The sequence below is a fragment of the Manacus candei genome, unplaced genomic scaffold (genome assembly GCF_025592945.1).
Source record: "Manacus candei isolate 608988 ecotype Guabito, Panama unplaced genomic scaffold, ASM2559294v1 h1tg000063l, whole genome shotgun sequence".
NCBI classification, from domain to species: Eukaryota; Metazoa; Chordata; class Aves; order Passeriformes; family Pipridae; genus Manacus; species Manacus candei.
Window position 1 is genome coordinate 4,277,667 of NW_026138111.1, and position 16,335 is coordinate 4,294,001.

At 43.6% G+C, this 16,335-nt stretch overlaps 2 protein-coding genes across 6 annotated transcripts in view; one reads left to right on the forward strand and one right to left on the reverse strand.

Annotated features, from left to right (window-relative positions):
• The window catches only part of TRMU (tRNA mitochondrial 2-thiouridylase), a 376,674-nt gene that overhangs the window by 167,727 nt on the left and 192,612 nt on the right, over window positions 1-16,335 (forward strand). The window lies entirely within an intron of this gene.
• CELSR1 (cadherin EGF LAG seven-pass G-type receptor 1) overlaps window positions 1-16,335 on the reverse strand; it is a 169,153-nt gene that overhangs the window by 147,209 nt on the left and 5,609 nt on the right. The window lies entirely within an intron of this gene.

A 16,335-nucleotide genomic window follows, 5' to 3' on the forward strand; every position in this document is an offset into this window, starting at 1 on the left:
TACAGGCATGAGCAAAGAGAGTAACAAAAAATTAGATTGGGCACTTCACTGCCCCTCAAGCAGCAGCCACCAGCAGCAGTTATCAGGGAATGACAATGTTTCTATGTCCAAAGTTTCGCAAGTTTTGTAAAGGAGTTTTAAAGAACAATGTAAACACAGTAATTTTTTTGCAGGGTAAAAAAAAAAGCTCAAAGCATGTGAGAACATTGCAGACAGTTACCACCTCTGTAACTTGCCTTTTCCCTGGAAAAGGTTTGGGCATAAATACACCCATATACAGTGGGATGCTTTAGTTTACAACCTCCTGGGCAAGTCAGGCACATCTGGAGAAATCATCTTCACAGTATATTACAAGACTAGGACCGCTTCTTGTTGGATGTGAAGACAGATGGCTAAGGGGAAGCATGACAAGGAAATATAAAATCACAAGAAGGGAAACAAATAGCAATATAAAAACTAAAGATCACCCAGGGAGTTGATCAGGCAACATGTTTTAATAGAGAACAATTTCTGCAAGTGTGTGCATCTGAATGGTGGGGACTGTGATCAGGCATTGGGGAAAGCAGCAACTGCAAAGAGGGATTAAACAAATCGAGAGATTAGGGGGCCATGGATTGTGGCACTGACTTGCCCCACGGTGAGTCAACACCATGATCGGGGGAAACCTGTAGCCCCAAAAGCCCCTAAACATCTGCCTGCTGCGAGTTGGGACAGTACAAGGAGGGAAGGACCAGTCTGTACTTGTCCTGTTTCTCACACACTTTCCTTAATATTCGTTGCTAAGCAGAGCTAGAGTGGGGATATTAGCTTGGACATCCCTTTGGCCTCATAGAATTCAGCAGGTCTGAGAGGCGATGCTTATGGCACTAAATAAAACAAGGCACCACACACACATGTAACTACATACATAACACTGCCACATAATGCAGCAGCATTAGCCCTGGACCTGCTGCAGTTTTTGGCAGGTGCAGCAGTGCCCTGCTGAGCTGGCTTGCTTGCAGGGATGGACCTGGCCTCACTGGGATGGGACTGAGCAGAAGGAGTCGTTCCAGCCCAGCCAGGCTCTGCCATTTAACCTGTGGGGCAGGCAAGCATACCTGTCTTGTTTAATGAGCCTCTGTAAATACTAACAGGGCAGGTCTTCTCCAACTTTAAATTACTTAAACATGCAAAGCAGTGGTTAAAATCATCCAGACTCTCTTTTGCTATCTGCATGGCAGTTGGGCTCATTGATCTCACACATCAATAAAAGGGCCACTTAGTTTAATTGGAGGATATATGTTAATTACCTATATGCATGGCACTGGCTGGGCAGCCCAGCCAAGTCCCAGTCCCTGGGCAGCCTCCTATCCCTAAAATGAGCCGTGCCAGGAGATCCTCTTTCACTGTTTACCTGCCTCTCCTCCAGACTCACTTCCCCTGAAACAGAAGGAAGTCAGTGTACTTCGTGACTAACAAACTCACCCAAAAAGGGTGTGTTGTATCTCACAGAAATTTTAATTCACTCACAGAGCAGGATACACCCAAAAAACTTCTCTGGTGAGCACCAGCTTTTCCCAGAGGCTCGTTTTGTGCATATTATATTCAAGACCATGCTTTCATGAGGCTGTTCCCCGTCTGCAGAGATCAGTGTGAGGGAGCCCTGGGGCTCCTTCCCGCCCAGCACAGCTCCCAGCCACCACCCCCGCTCTGCACCCACAAGAGCTCTCATCTACAGATCAAACCAGGTTCTCTGACTGTATTTCTTCTGATTGGTCCCAGGGTTTGGGACAAAGTAATCCTGCTGTTCATCTGGCCACATTCTCCCTGCCTCCACCTGGCTCCTCCCAGTCCATTAAGACACAGAACTGGGACTTTATGCCTCAAGAGAGGTGGAAATCCCAGTGTGGTGAGTATCTTTAACAAAGGAATGCCAGAGAGGAGTAAGAGGGAGGATGGTGTCAAATCAAAACACAGTCCAAGAGACAGGAAAGCAGTGCCTTTCCTCATTGCACTGCACAAGCCTGGCTTCAGGGAAGTAGTTGCCACACTCAACAAAAACGCTGAATAATCACAGGTCACTTAGCCCAGAGGGCGGCCTATTGCACAAAGTCCTCTGTAAAGGTTTCCACACAAACGACTGGTTTGAGTTTATCTGGTCAACTTTAATGACGGTGATGGCAAAAAGGGAGCCCCACGTGCAAGTACACAAGCTTAGTGTCAGCGGTTGCCTTGTAGTAACATGGTTGTCCTTGTCCAGAGCCCCTGGGCAATTAGGTGTCAGCCACACACAGCCACCCTTTCCTCTGACTGTGGCTGACAGGGACTTCATGGGTCTTCTCCAGTGTCTCCAAAGAGCAGCAAACCGAAGGGAGATAATGATTTCACAACCATGACAGCCCATTTCCCAACTCTGAGCATTTTTATTCACACAAACCATTGCATGAGCCTGATGCTCATGAGTCACCCTGTTTAGTTTGACTCTCTCCTCTGTTCCTTCATGAACACAAGCCAGCACAGGCCAAATCCTACCCAGTTGATACTGTCTCGTGAAATCAATTACAGGTAGCTGCTTCTCAGATTGCACAGCCCTTGGATGCAGCCAACGACCTGGTGAGGGAACACATGTGGATACATCCTTCACACACAGTTTGTCCTCATCCATTGTTTTCCCATCCTCTGTCTCTTCTAAAAACACATATTCTTAACCCCGTGGTTCTGAGCAAACAAAGGAGGGGGGGGAAGAGAAAAAGAGAACAAGTGTGGACAAAGCTCAAGGTAGCTCTAGATAAAATGGTGCTTGAAGTCCCAGCAGCCTTCTCAGAGCCACCTCTCTTTTCCCTCTTCTAGCAACATGCCTATTGGTGGGGCTACACCCATCTTTGCAAAGATATAAGCCTTTTTTTTTTTTTTGAAGTGTAGCCAGAGTTACAAGTACAATCCTCTGAAGCCAGCAAAGTTTCCTAAAGTGTGAGAGAGGCCGGAGACCAGGCTATTCTGTTCCTCCTCTTTGTTCAGATCAGGAATTTGCAATCCAAATCCCAGCCACACCAGGGCAAGCAATGAGCCTAGCTGCTGTAAGAAGCATCTTAAAGAGCCCATGAGGCTGTGTGCCAAGGAGCTGCTGCAAGACAAGGTGAACTGAGCTCAAAAAAAATCCTGTATGTATATAACACCATTAGGATAGCAAATAAAAAACCTGTCCTGCAATGCAAAGGAATGTGATAGTTCCCAGCTGCTCCCCTGTAGCTGCGAAGAGTCCTTGAAATATTAACAGGGTTATCAGCATTCACTTATCAGTTACAGTAGTGCTTAGATAATTCAAAGGACTGAGCCAGAGCTCATAAATATGTACACTTTCTCACTACAAAACTTTTATTATCAGAGAATTTGTTACCTTTTTTTAACTGAAATTTGTTAATCTTTTGAATTAATAAACCTAGAAAGGCAGCACCAACAGGGAAAAAATATTAAGTTGTTTGTTTTTGCATCCATTTATTACTATTTTTCTTGTGCTCTGTGTGTTTTCAAGACCAGGTGTTTTTAAATATGTTTATGGAATCTCCTAAGATTTTGATGTTGGTAAAATACAGCTGCATTTTGCATTACAAAATCTGTGGCCGGTTCAAGCTGTAGAACTTTTAGATGGCGGAACTTCATGCAAATGAAAGCTGGGAGTTTTGTACCCACAGAATAGAGTGGTGAGTGCTGACACTCTTGCCTACATGGGGTGCTGAGTATTGCACACAGAGCACTGGAACAAATTTTTCACTTAATTTGAGTCCATGTGGTTACACAGGCTTGAGGGAGGGACAGTACAATCTCTTCATAAGTTAAAAGGACTTTCTAGAAACTTTCTACCTTCCACAAGGGACAACAAGCATGGCCAAAATTATATAATATCTCCTCCAAGAAGAAGCAGCAGAGAACCCACCAAACCAAGGGCAGAGCCTAACCCCCCCTAACTACTGGTTCCTCTTTTACACCATCCCTCGTGCCTGTCCAAGCATGTGCTGAACTGCTCCAGCACAAGATAAAAAAATTCTACTCAACCCCCCCCCCAAAAAAAAAAATTAGTATTTTTCTTTAGGCTTTGGCTGGAAATGCACAGCAGCTCTAAGCTAAATTAAGGGTTGGCTATCACAGCCTTCCTCCTCCTCTGCACTGGAACTCATCTTATACTGCACTGATCTGTTTCTTCCCACTAAGTCAGAACTTTTTTGTCTGCTTGTTTTTATTGTTAGTTTGGCTTTTTGTCAACTTTCATCCTCCCTTGCACTATCTCTGATACTCATTTGATGGTTCTCCATGCTAAGTCAGAAGTTTGGTTTTGGTTGTTTTTTTTTTTTAATGGCAGATTGGCTTTTAGAAACTTGGTGCATGGAAACAGCCCAGCACAAGGTCATACAGTTGATGGGAAGCAAAGGGCTGTAACAGCCAGAAGCGAGATTGGCTCAGATTAGCTGCAACTTGCAGTTTGTGACTTTTGTGAATAACTGCCAGCCCCATTCATTTATCTGTTGAACCCCTTACTTTGTGGATTTTTTACCTTCTTTTGATACCAAGTTTAGGAGAAGATAGCAATGCTGCAACCAACACACAGCAACTTACACAAGCTCAGGCAGTTCAAAGGGCTAATTGCACTTACAGTTTGTTAATATATGTGTTTAATTTCTGTAGCAAAAATACGACAGGAAACAATTATCCCACCAGCAAGTTCAATTTTCTATTCAAGGAAAGGTGTTGTATATACATAATACTACTTATAAACTATCCAACTTATTAATTTATCAAGATTCATTTTAAACTGAGTTACACTTCTTTGGATCCCTTCACAGAGAGGTCGTCCCAGAAATTTGATTCCCTGAAGGTTTCAAACTGCCCTCTAACATCCCACCTAAACATTGAGTATGTTCACTTACAGATTTGTTCCTTTAAACTGCCCTGCTCCTGTTTTCCATAAGTACTTCAGGGAGGTAGGTAGCAATCATAGTCATCCTTGGCTTTCATTTCACGATATGAAAGATGTAATCTTCTACCATAAATAATATCTCCAGTAAAACAAATTCTCTGTTCCCCAATTTGTCCTCTTTACAATATACATGAACTTTTCTTGACTAGGAACTATCAGAATTGTACAGAGATGAGATATTTGCAGTGCCTTGTACAACAGCATGTAATACTTCACTTTATTTAAAGAACCCATCTCACTTATTAATCTCTGCAGTGGAAGCCCCATGCATCAATGCATTTTTTGGCTGGTCTGTTGCTTTCATCTTTCTGAACCAACTCAAACACACAGACAGTGGGTAGGCAAGAAAATTAAGTCGCCTAAATAGCGTATTTTCAGAAAACAGAGTAATTTTCCATCCAAATATTTAAAAAGCACTTTCAGTACTACTTCAGTTGGTGGAAGGCCCATCTCCAAAGAGAGGGCAGTGTGATCCTGGCACATCACACCCAGGTAACTTCAGAGAAGTAGCAGCAGTGCCTCCAAACAAGCAGCAACACGGGATCCAACCAAAGGAAAAGCAAGAGGTGCTGAAATGCCATCACATGGAAGCTAACCTGTTCCAAGAGATTTTGTGACTCATAAATTATCACAGAGAAAATTAAATGCTACAAAATGCCTAAGAACAGAAATGGAAAATTATGTCTAATAAAGAACAGAAAGAGTGGTGGTTTCTTAGTGTGGGATTATTAATGATAGTTCTTTCCAAAAGGGATTAAATTACCCTGAAGCTCTAACAGATCAGCTTCTCATTTGCTTGCATAGCTGGAAGCCCCATGACCAAGGTGCCTACACCCGATGGCCTCTCCCACTGCATCATGAGAATGGACCAGGGGTTCAACAGCGAAAAACCCATCCCCAGGATAGACCACCAGCTAATTAGCTGCTGACTGCCACAGGTGGGATGCAGGAAGGGATGACACTGGTCACAAAACTACTCAGAGGCCTGGTTTGGATAACCACGATAGAGTAAAAGAGAAAATTACTGCAAAAAGGAAGAAGCACTGGAAATGCAAATGAAGATACGTGGCTGTAAAATCATCAGATTGAGCTCTCTGTAGAATACAGGGACAGATTCAGTGACCCTCTGGGAGTCTTACCTGCTGAATGAGCCAAGAATACGCCTTGCCGGGTATTAGGCAATGTCATGTAATATGACTACAGCAGTAAAAACAAAGGCTCTACAGTGCAAAGAACAACACTGTGAATTTCACAACTGCTGAAATCTCAGCCTGATTTCTTTAAAGTTTGGTTTCATCACAGGAACAAAATTTAATTAGTCTTTTCTTATTAGGCACTTATATAACTTCATTTAAATACCTGAAAACACACCATATCCCAAATGTATGCAGCATTAAACCAGTAAAATGCCACCCTCTATGATCAGTATGGGATTTGTAGAGGGAAAGTAAAGTTGTTTACCCCATGGGAAGCTTTCCAGACTGACAAAGCTTTCAAACTGGCCATCAAAGTTGTCACTTTACTTTCCCTTTAGGCCTTGAAAAGAGCAATGGAATCTTTTAACAGCTACAGACTGATCAAAGAGAAACGGAGCAAAAACCCAGGGAGTCAATGACACCACCTCAGAGCAGGAGAAAGGGCCTCTCCTGGAGGATTTGCCCTAGGGGAAAAAAAGGGATGGATACTCAACTGCCAGAAGGGGTGTGAAGAATTTTATCCCATCATCTCAGCACCTCAGCTTCAGCCCAGTCTGGTGCAGGTTGGCTGAGATAAAGAAGTGAATCAGTCATCTCAGCTTAAGAAATCCCCAACCACTTGGCAAGGGACATAGTTTAAAAGCAGACTGTACAAAAGTTCATAAAACTCAGTCATACAAAACAAACATGTCCATAGAACAGAAAAAATGTCCTTGTCTTTCAGTTCTCACCTGAGTTTATTGCCATTAATCAGTCATGTCCATCAATGCTGTTAGTAGTAAAAAGGAATTTCTTAGTTTAAAGCCTCTTAAAGCTGAATAAAGTCCCAGACACTGCTATTAGCTGAGCCATACGGGAGCTGAGGCTCAAAAGAGCAAGCCAGTAAAGGCAACAGCAACTTGTAACAAGGGATAGCAAAAAAAAAAAATAAAAATTCAGCCACCATCAATACCCAGACTGTGCCAAATTCCTAGTTCAGGACACAGGTGTTGCTCCCACAGACTGCAAAGACAACAAGCACTGGCACTCAGTGTGTAGTATGCCCTGCAATCTGTAGCTGGACACAGTTGTCCTGTGACTGCTTGTGCTGGTCAGCTCTGTGGGACTGTCACCACCTCATGCCGTGGCTCTCCAGACCCTGTACAAGGAGAGGGGCAAAGGATTGTGGCTCTAAAACCTCTGGAAGCTGCAACCAGCAGCCATCACCAGTGATGTCCCACCCCCAGAACTGCCACTGAGAGCACAAGGGCTGAGTGGGCAACACGCTGGTTCACTGGGAGCATCTCATGGGGCATCCCTGGGAGGGATGGACCCCGCCCTTGCCCTGCACCAATGTACCCACCTAATAGCAAGTAACAGTACAGTGGTCAGAAGAGGGTGAGAGGTGGATGAGAAATCTGCCCTGCCTCTGCAAATGCAAGAGGGAAGGCAGTGAGAAAGGCTGCTGCCACAGCATCAGCAAGCACTGTGCCTGGTGGGCAGCTGCCAGCCGGCTCCCAGTGCCTGCCGCAGGCACCATCGGCCGGGCCTGGCGCAGACCCCAGCACTGCTGTCTGGATATCTCTCAGAGCAGTCGCTCAGTCGATGCCTGGTGGTTATCCTAATTATTTACAGCAGGTATTACAAGACAGCCCAACAAGATCTCTGCTCTGCACAGCCCTGTACAAACTTGTAGCAGGCAAACTGTGCAGATGTGGCACCTTGCTGCACAACCGCACAAGGCAGACAGATCCAGTGGGATCCAAAGGGAGAGAAGAAAATAAGGAAGAAGGAAAGAGGAACACCAGCATGTTTTCTGTAACAAGCTTTTAGCATCCACCAGGTCCTAAAATATACCCCCGGTTTCCACTCTGCATAACCAGTGCAAACAACCAGTGCCTACTGTCAGCAGCTTGGTCAACAAACCCAGGTGTTAGACTGCCAAACTCAATGCAGAATAATGTCAGGTAGCTTAGTAAGCAGGACCTAAAAGTTAACCTGTCTTACCTGACATTCCAAAAAACTCTTCTCTTTAGCTGGTAACAAATCCTTCTGCAAACACCCTGCAAAACCACCCAGAAGGCACCAGCAGGTTCATGATCTCAAGAAACTGAAGTTAAGATGGGATTTAAACTAGCAGGCAATTATCTGCCAGATGGAGAGCTCACCATGCAGAGCACACATTGCTAAATTACACTGCGTCAGTAAAAGGAGGCCAGCACCAGAAATACACCCCCTGAGAAGGGAAACTGAGTCAACTGATGGGGTAGTTCAACCCAGTCATTGCTGCCAAGAGACCTTTACTACATGTGTTAGGGCAGTGTTGGCCATCTATAGCATCTGCAGGCACATTGCGGGAAAAGCCACCGGATCCAAGCAACAGGCAGCAACATGTTGATAATTACCAGCAAGTCTATCATCATGGCAAACTGCAGTGAGAAAGAGGATTAAACAGTAGGCGAAGATGGGTTGAATTCTGAATATTTAGCAGCGTAATTTAAGCCCAAACCCATGAATCATTCCATAACTGACCCTTTAGCCCATCTGGGGGCCACTCCACATAAAAGCAGAACATTTTTACAAATAGTTAAAGCCAGAATACAAAAAAAATCATCTCTAATCAATAGGAAAGTACTCCATGGAAATTCCCAGGGTTCTTGTTTATTTTACCTTTGAGTTCTCAGGGGAGAAGAATTGAGTTCCTGGCTACAACCAGTACTGACTTAGTCCTGACATGGCCTGAACGGTTCGTGATCCAGCTTTTATTATGGCCTAAGCAGCATCCAGCAGTTGAGGGGCAGACTGCCCATACTGCTGCTTGACCGAAATGGAGGTGCTCATGTACATGAACAAGAGCCAGAAAGCCGCCTCTCCAGTGCCCTGTAAGTGTGAGCCTGACTCTGTGGCTTATGACACTTACCAAAGAGATGGGAAACCTGAGTCCCACACCACCTTCTGAACCTTATTCGACTCCTCTTTAATGTATAGCACAGTGAGAGGTCTGACATCAAGGGCTGGAGCCCAGCCCATCTCTGCCCTTGCTGAGTGTCCTGATCACTATGCTGAGTGAAGTGCCCAAGCTGTAGAGGGATGGTATTTCAAGTATTCCCACTTTATAGGACACTTAACTGCCTAAAACAGGATACAGCCGCAGGGAACAGGCACCTATAAGGGAGACCTAAGTTGTGAAAGGTGCCAAATGCCTCTCCCTAGTCATGCTGAGCAGCACCCAAAGTGTCTGGAGGCTGGCAATCATGCTCTGCTAAAGCAAGTAATGCACTGGTGTGGGACAGCTTTTAGGTGACTTAAACTAAATGCAGGTAACTAAATAAATTTTAAAAATAAAAATCACAGCTTGGATGTTCGAGGGCCTCCTTTAGAAATAGAGCCAGCACAAACACTGCTGCAAGCACACAAATAAATGAGGGGCTGGGCTGGTTTCTGGAAAGTCCACAAGTGCTACGACAGGAATTCAATGCAATAAGTTCAATGACTTGCTAACATCAGTTTTGAGTAGGGCCAAAGGAGTCTGACCTGTAGCTAGTGAAAGGAAAGAGCAAACCCAACCAACCCAACAGTTCTTTGTACTCGTGATGTGTGCTCTGGTGGCATGGCAGCTACAGAGAATCACCTTGAGTACACTTGCTTCCAAATTCAACAGCCCCTTGGGATTTAACAGCAAAGAGAGACTGCTAGGTGCTGGTCATCATGTCTATGACACTCAAATCTCGTAACATAGTCCCTGCTTTGCCCCTTTTGGTGGGGTCCAGAAGCTTTTGCTTCTTCCTGAAACTGGACCTAGCCCACAGACTTCATGGTAGGCAGGAGATGCCGTGTTGACAGTGGTTGCTATCAATGGACTCTTCTCCCTCCTTCAAAAAGCACTGAAATATTTTGACCCTCTGCATCATTTCCAAAAGTGCTGGAGACCTGATGGAATGTAGCATCTATCACACGTTGGGCAATGGTGTTGAAAACAGAATACTTTCCTTTGTATTTGATAAGCATAACAAGTCTATGTTTATTATGTGGTCCCCTGAGGATTTATTACAGGTTTACAGTTTCATTTATTTGCTTTTTTTGTGCTTGGCAAGTGTAAACACTGGAATAAATACGAAGGTGGTTACAGCTTAGCAGCATTAACGACTTGTTGAAACAAAGTCTGAAAGTTTTTCTTTACAGCAAATCCTATGTTTCTGTCTAAGTGCTTCTTTTTCAAGTGTGAAGATCATCTTTCTGAAGTATTTTAAAATTTTATTTCTTTGCTGAATGCCAAATCCTCATAAAAGCATACTTTTCCCTATGATTCACTCAAACTCTTGACAATATTTAAAGTATATCCTAATATTATTCATGGCAAAACATTTTCCTGTTGGCAAATTATAGCCTCCCCCATCTTTCCTATCTAGTCTGCTAAGCCTGTTACTACAGGTAGTTTGCTGTAACAGAAATAAATCCAATCAACCCTACAAAAGGAAACAAACCCTTCCGTTCTGGAACACACATTCAGGGTGGGTTCATCCCACTGAACTTCAGCCACCTAACAACAAGGAAATCAGCCCAAGTCAGTCACTTATGTTCCCTCTTTAATCAGTGGGGTGAGATGGACATTTTCAGTCAACAGCCCTCCTGCTCATCAACCAGTCATGGTTGCAGCTTACATTTGAAGAGATGTAGGGAGATGATCATGGTAGGCGATAAAAAAATCTGACCAAAAGAGCCAAGCTGTACCTTTGATAATGCTGTTTCAATCCAACGAAATCAATACATTGCAATTCATTCTTATGGTAAGTGTATGCACCCAGGTCTTACAAATTAAAAAAAGAAAAAAAAATGTGTTAGGCAAATCTCACCAAATCTCAAAATTTTCCATAAAGATTACATCCTGCCCCTTTTGGAAACTTGTGTTACATCTATAAATAGTTCAGTGTTTTTCAACACTGGAAAAAAGAGTTCCACTGGGGTGGGGGAAATAATAATACTGTCATTTGTCACAGAAATACAAACTGGCAAAACTGAATTTAATTAGGTTTGAGATGTTCTTTGTTTCAAATGGACAACCACTGTGAACAAAGCTTTGAAGAACTGAGCACCACATCAACTTACTCTGTACTTTGATTTATGCAATCTTTTGTCCAAATAGTCTTAAAAGAAGGAGCAGACAACAAGAAAGCCTATCATTCAGAAAAGACAGCACCACCATGCTTATTTCTTAAATGGCAAAGTAGATGTCAGAGTAGTTGGGAGTACTATTTTACCTAAAAACGTCATAATTCCCACAAAAATCAGGACAGAAAAACTGTAACATGGAAGATTGCCAAAGACTGTCATTAGATCTGATCTGAATACCTTCAGGTCTTCTAACCCTCCCACATTTCCTAAAGACTTCCCATAGATATTTTTGGAAATCCCAAAGGAAGTCAAGAGAGACATTGCCCAAATCCTGCAACTTAGGTAATACTGAGGTAAGCAGGTAAGTTGTGATGTTACCTCAAGCACACAAACACAGTGAGTTTGTCCTCCTAGGGCTTACAAAAGAGAGGGTGCAGGGATGGAGAGCACAGATCTTGTACCTTGACATTTGATCTTTCCCTTACTCATTCTCCATGCATGAGCATTACAGCTAGAGTTGCCTACGCTGCTAAATATTGTAAAGGTATTTGCATATAGGTTTGAAGAGGTTTCTGCTTCATATTTGCTTGTTTTCTGCCCCAACTTTCAGAGCAGTCACATTTCCAGGGTCTTTGTATCAGTGTCACCTGACCCACGAGGGAATTGAGTGGCCCAGTGGTATCGCAAGTTGAACCTGCACTACTCATATGTACTCTACAGCTCATTGCTGCCTGTACTCAAAATAACCAGATGAAAGTGAGCTCAACTATGCCAATGTATGTAGCAGCTACACATCTGGTTGAACTGGAACAGCTGCCTTAGGTGTGGCATGCTCTAACGTGCTCCTGGGCCGATGTACCCTGAGCACCCAGCCAGCTCAAACACTGGAGACAACCTATGAGCTGCAGGGGTGTCTGACAGACCTGCTGCACACTCCAAGAAGGAGGCAGAAGATCATGGATGAGTCACTCCAAAACTTCCTTGGAGATGCTGGGAGATCCCAGGATGCCAAGATGCTTTTACCAAGATGCTCTGACCAGACTGGTGGAAATGTGAGGATGCCTGGGTTCCCATCCAAGCATCTGCTAAGTGTCTCTCAATCACCGTACAGAAGAGCAGTGAGCACAGTATCTACCTTCACCTAATGTTATACTTCAAAACCTAACATTACATTCCTCAGTTGTGGGATGTCTTAGAAAATCCATTCAGCTCACAGATGGGAGTCAACAACGGAAGGGAATTCCAAGGTATTAAGTATATATACTGAAGGAAAATGGACTATTCAATGATCAAATATAAAATGATAAGCTTTATCAGTAGCCAGCCACTTCCTCAGGTAGCGCTTTGGATGTTGGAGGTAATGAAGTATAAAATCCCCCTGCATTACATCACCTACTTTCCCCACCACTACTTCTACTGCAGGCTCACTATCATCCTAACAGCGAAACTTAGAAAACTTCCTGTATTCTAAACAAAGGGTTCTTTTGCCATTACCTTGACAACAATTCAATGTTTATTCTGTATTTGGCAGTTTGCAGCAGGTTCTGCAACCCCAGCCTAAATCAATTCTGAACTGCAAGGAAACATGTGACCAGAAAAACAGAAGAAGAGAGGATTCTTCTCAACCTGCAAGTGCAGGTCAGAAGTAAGAATACTTTGGTGACTTCTAAGAGTCCCACTTCTAAGAGGAAAGCAAATCACAAGGGAATACAGCAAGGAAATCAATTCTTTAATACACCCTGAAGCTGAAAAACTAATCAAAAATATAAAACAATTACTAATCCAATTAAAAAGATGGTTATTACAACTATCTCCACATTTGTAAATAATTTGAAAAATCGGGAAAAAAGTTTTCCAGGTAATCCCACCATCATACTTCTCTACATTTAATTTCTTTCTTGTGAGATTTGTTATCAAGTAAAGAACTTTCTCCCTCTCCCATCTCCAGTCTCATTTTTCTTATACCTTCTCCTTGCTACCCTTGTCTCTCTCTTTCCCAGAAATTGCTGAGAAAAGTATCAATGTTTTATTTATTTACAGACAGAAGATATGTTTTATCTCAGTAAAAAAATTACTTTGTCAGTCAGCCGTCCACTAAATATTTTCTCCTCATTGCCATAGATTTTTCCTGTTTTTTGAAACAAAAATACACCACTCCTATGAAATCCAGGGATGAAGCGGAAAGAAACCCATAGGAAAGCAACAAGGCTGTCACAGCTTTTTATCAGCTGGAACAGATCATCCAGCTAGAAAGGGAAAGTCACATTCCAGCAGGCTGGAGGGACACACATCTAAAATGCGTCTTGCCTATAGAACAGATTAGAATACAGAACTTTTATGGATGTAATAAAGGATACAGGTAGCCACTGCAGATCCAGGAGCTACCCTGAGTTTAAATGATAGTCACTACTCTTGATTTGCTATTTTAGGAAAATAAATGCTAATGTTCAAAATCACTGCTACTAGCTATTATCAGTCATCCTTCACTTCTGCCCCACTTAACACGTCACATAAGGACTGGGGATACAATCCTGCAGCTTGCCGTATCATGCCATCTTTCTAAACAGGTCCCTCATCATTTTTTCCCAAGCCTCTGTAGCCTTTGAGCCACTGCTTTCTCTCCCCTCGCTGTAGCATGGGATGCATGAGCAAAGTGCAAGTGCCCAAGGTCCCCAGGAATGCCAGTGTGCAAAAGCCCTGCAGCTACGGGACAGGCTGAAACACCTCCTTGTACCAGGAAGGAGGGAAGTGAGGATTATCCACCCATCCATTTTTATCATCTCCTAATTGTATAACCCACGGGGATCCCTACCACAGCTGCCTGCAGGAAGGTGTTTCCCTGGGAAGGAAGCCATGAAGAGCAGTTTGGGTGCTAACTGACCCTTGCTGGTCCTAAAAGGAAGTCCTCAGAGGCAGCCAGACGTACCACTCCCAAAAGAACCAGCCACCCTGCAGATCTGCCCCCCAAAGCATCATCTGCCCTGATGCCCAAAGGCAGGGGCACAAGGCTAGGGTGCACCCTGACGCTGCCAAGGTGCCCGGCCCACATCCTGAGTGGCCAGAGATGCCCCTGTGCTTACAAAGATGCCTTTCCACTCAATTTTCCTTTTTCCCTTTAATCTCAAATCTTCACAAACATTAAGTAATCTCCCTAGTGCCTTGTATCTCAGGCACACCTGTGGCCTCACCTTCATCAGAAGGGCTGCACCAAAGTATTGCATCATCTGTTACATTTGTATGGAGAAGGCACAGACCTGGAGATTCAGGATCATTAGCATAATGACTTTTAAATTAGAATAATAATGAAGATCCTTTACCAAGCTCTGAGTAAAAATTCCCAAAGTTGATTGCAACACAAACGACCTCTATGTTAATTTCTATTTGCTGATAGTCAATAACTTCACTGAATGCCACTGGAGATTAAAAGCTAAAGAAATGTAAAAGACCATACTCGAGCTTGCAAGCCCTCAAAAATGCTTGGATGTCTATCCCTCACTGTCTGAGGTGCACTACCTTCCCAAAATTGTATATTGTATGTTGCATAATGATATTTTACATTTATCTGGACCACTCAAAAGGTGTAGCATCCAGTCAGGTTGGGCTTTGTCTGCACTGTTGATTTAGGCTGGGTTCCCAGAGGAGTTTGCACACACATCTATTGTATCCCACTGAGCTGTCACTGATGATAAGTGGGACTACTTGTGGCAGCACAGCCAAGCAGGTGCCAGCAGCGTTTGCAATGTGATACCCAGGAAAACTTGTGCAACATTTGTGCAAAGCTGAGGTTCCTACCAGCCTCTATCCCAGCCCTGGCGGGTACTGCAGTATAATTTGCACAAGCAAATGTAATGTGACTTGAGCAATGTTTTACTCATTTTTGATCAGATAAATCCCAACTTAACATTCTCGTGAACAACAAGTAATCGTATTTAACCATCCTGTCAGTTTACGCCACGTATTTATTAATAACACTAAGAAATCGCAGACTGATTGACTCTCAACCACCTGTTTTAAAGCCCAGAGTAAGATCTTGGAAAGCAAGGGCAGGATTTCAGTAGGGTCCAGATTTCACCCCAGCTGTTGAAACAATAACAATGACACAATGTGCAGGCATGGGAATATAAGGTCAAGCTCTGCCTTTCTGTAGGAAGGCCTTGAAGGTACACCAGAAAAACGAGAATGTGCCTTTTTAAGGAACGATTGGAGCACCTGTGGATTACTTTCATGCAAAAAGGGTCCGGTTTTTTCACTCAGACAGCTCTGCACAGACACTCAGAGAAATTCACTTCAAAAGAGACACTTCAAAAGCTCCTTCCCAACCCAAAGCAAAATGCTAATATACACACCACCCACACTCCTCCCTCCTCCGCCTAGGTTGTTTCCTGACTGGCTGTGGGGGCACAGCCGACAGGTATCCCAACGGGTACTGCAGCACCAGGGCAAGGGCAGAGCCACACACACCTCGAGCCTGCCCCAGCAGCCCACCATCCCATGGAACTTCTGACAGTGCTGACACGAAACTTCTGATGGTTTTATGAAGCCTATTAGCTCCATTTGCTTGGTCTTCATGATTCTTAAATTTTGTTTATATGCAGAAGGACATGCTTATTTGAATAATCCCCAAGTCAAATGAAAGACTGCTGGATTTAGCCACGTATTGGTGTCTCAAATTCAATTGTGTAGCACTGCACACATTCACCTGCTTCTGCAGCACCACACATCGCTAGTTGGAAGTAAGATTTTTATAGCACCAGTGTTACTTCCGACTCATATACAGATCAAATTCCCCAAGTTCATAAAGAGTTCTAGTCCTTCCCTGACCTAAGAGCAGCTGTGAGTAGGGGAGGACTTTGTGTTTGTCTGGGTTGAGAGGTTAATGGCTACTGCATAGACACATTTTTTTCAGTTAACTGGTAGGTCAGTTTGGCAGATGATTTGCAGGTGTTTTGCAACACTTAGAGATAACCCTGTGGAGTACTTCTGTCTGAGCTTCTTCTCTGTCTCTTTTTTTTTTTTTTAAACTGCATCAGATAAACCAGAGAAAGCAGACAGGTGAGACTTTCATGGACTAATCACACAACGCCAAACCCTGCCCCT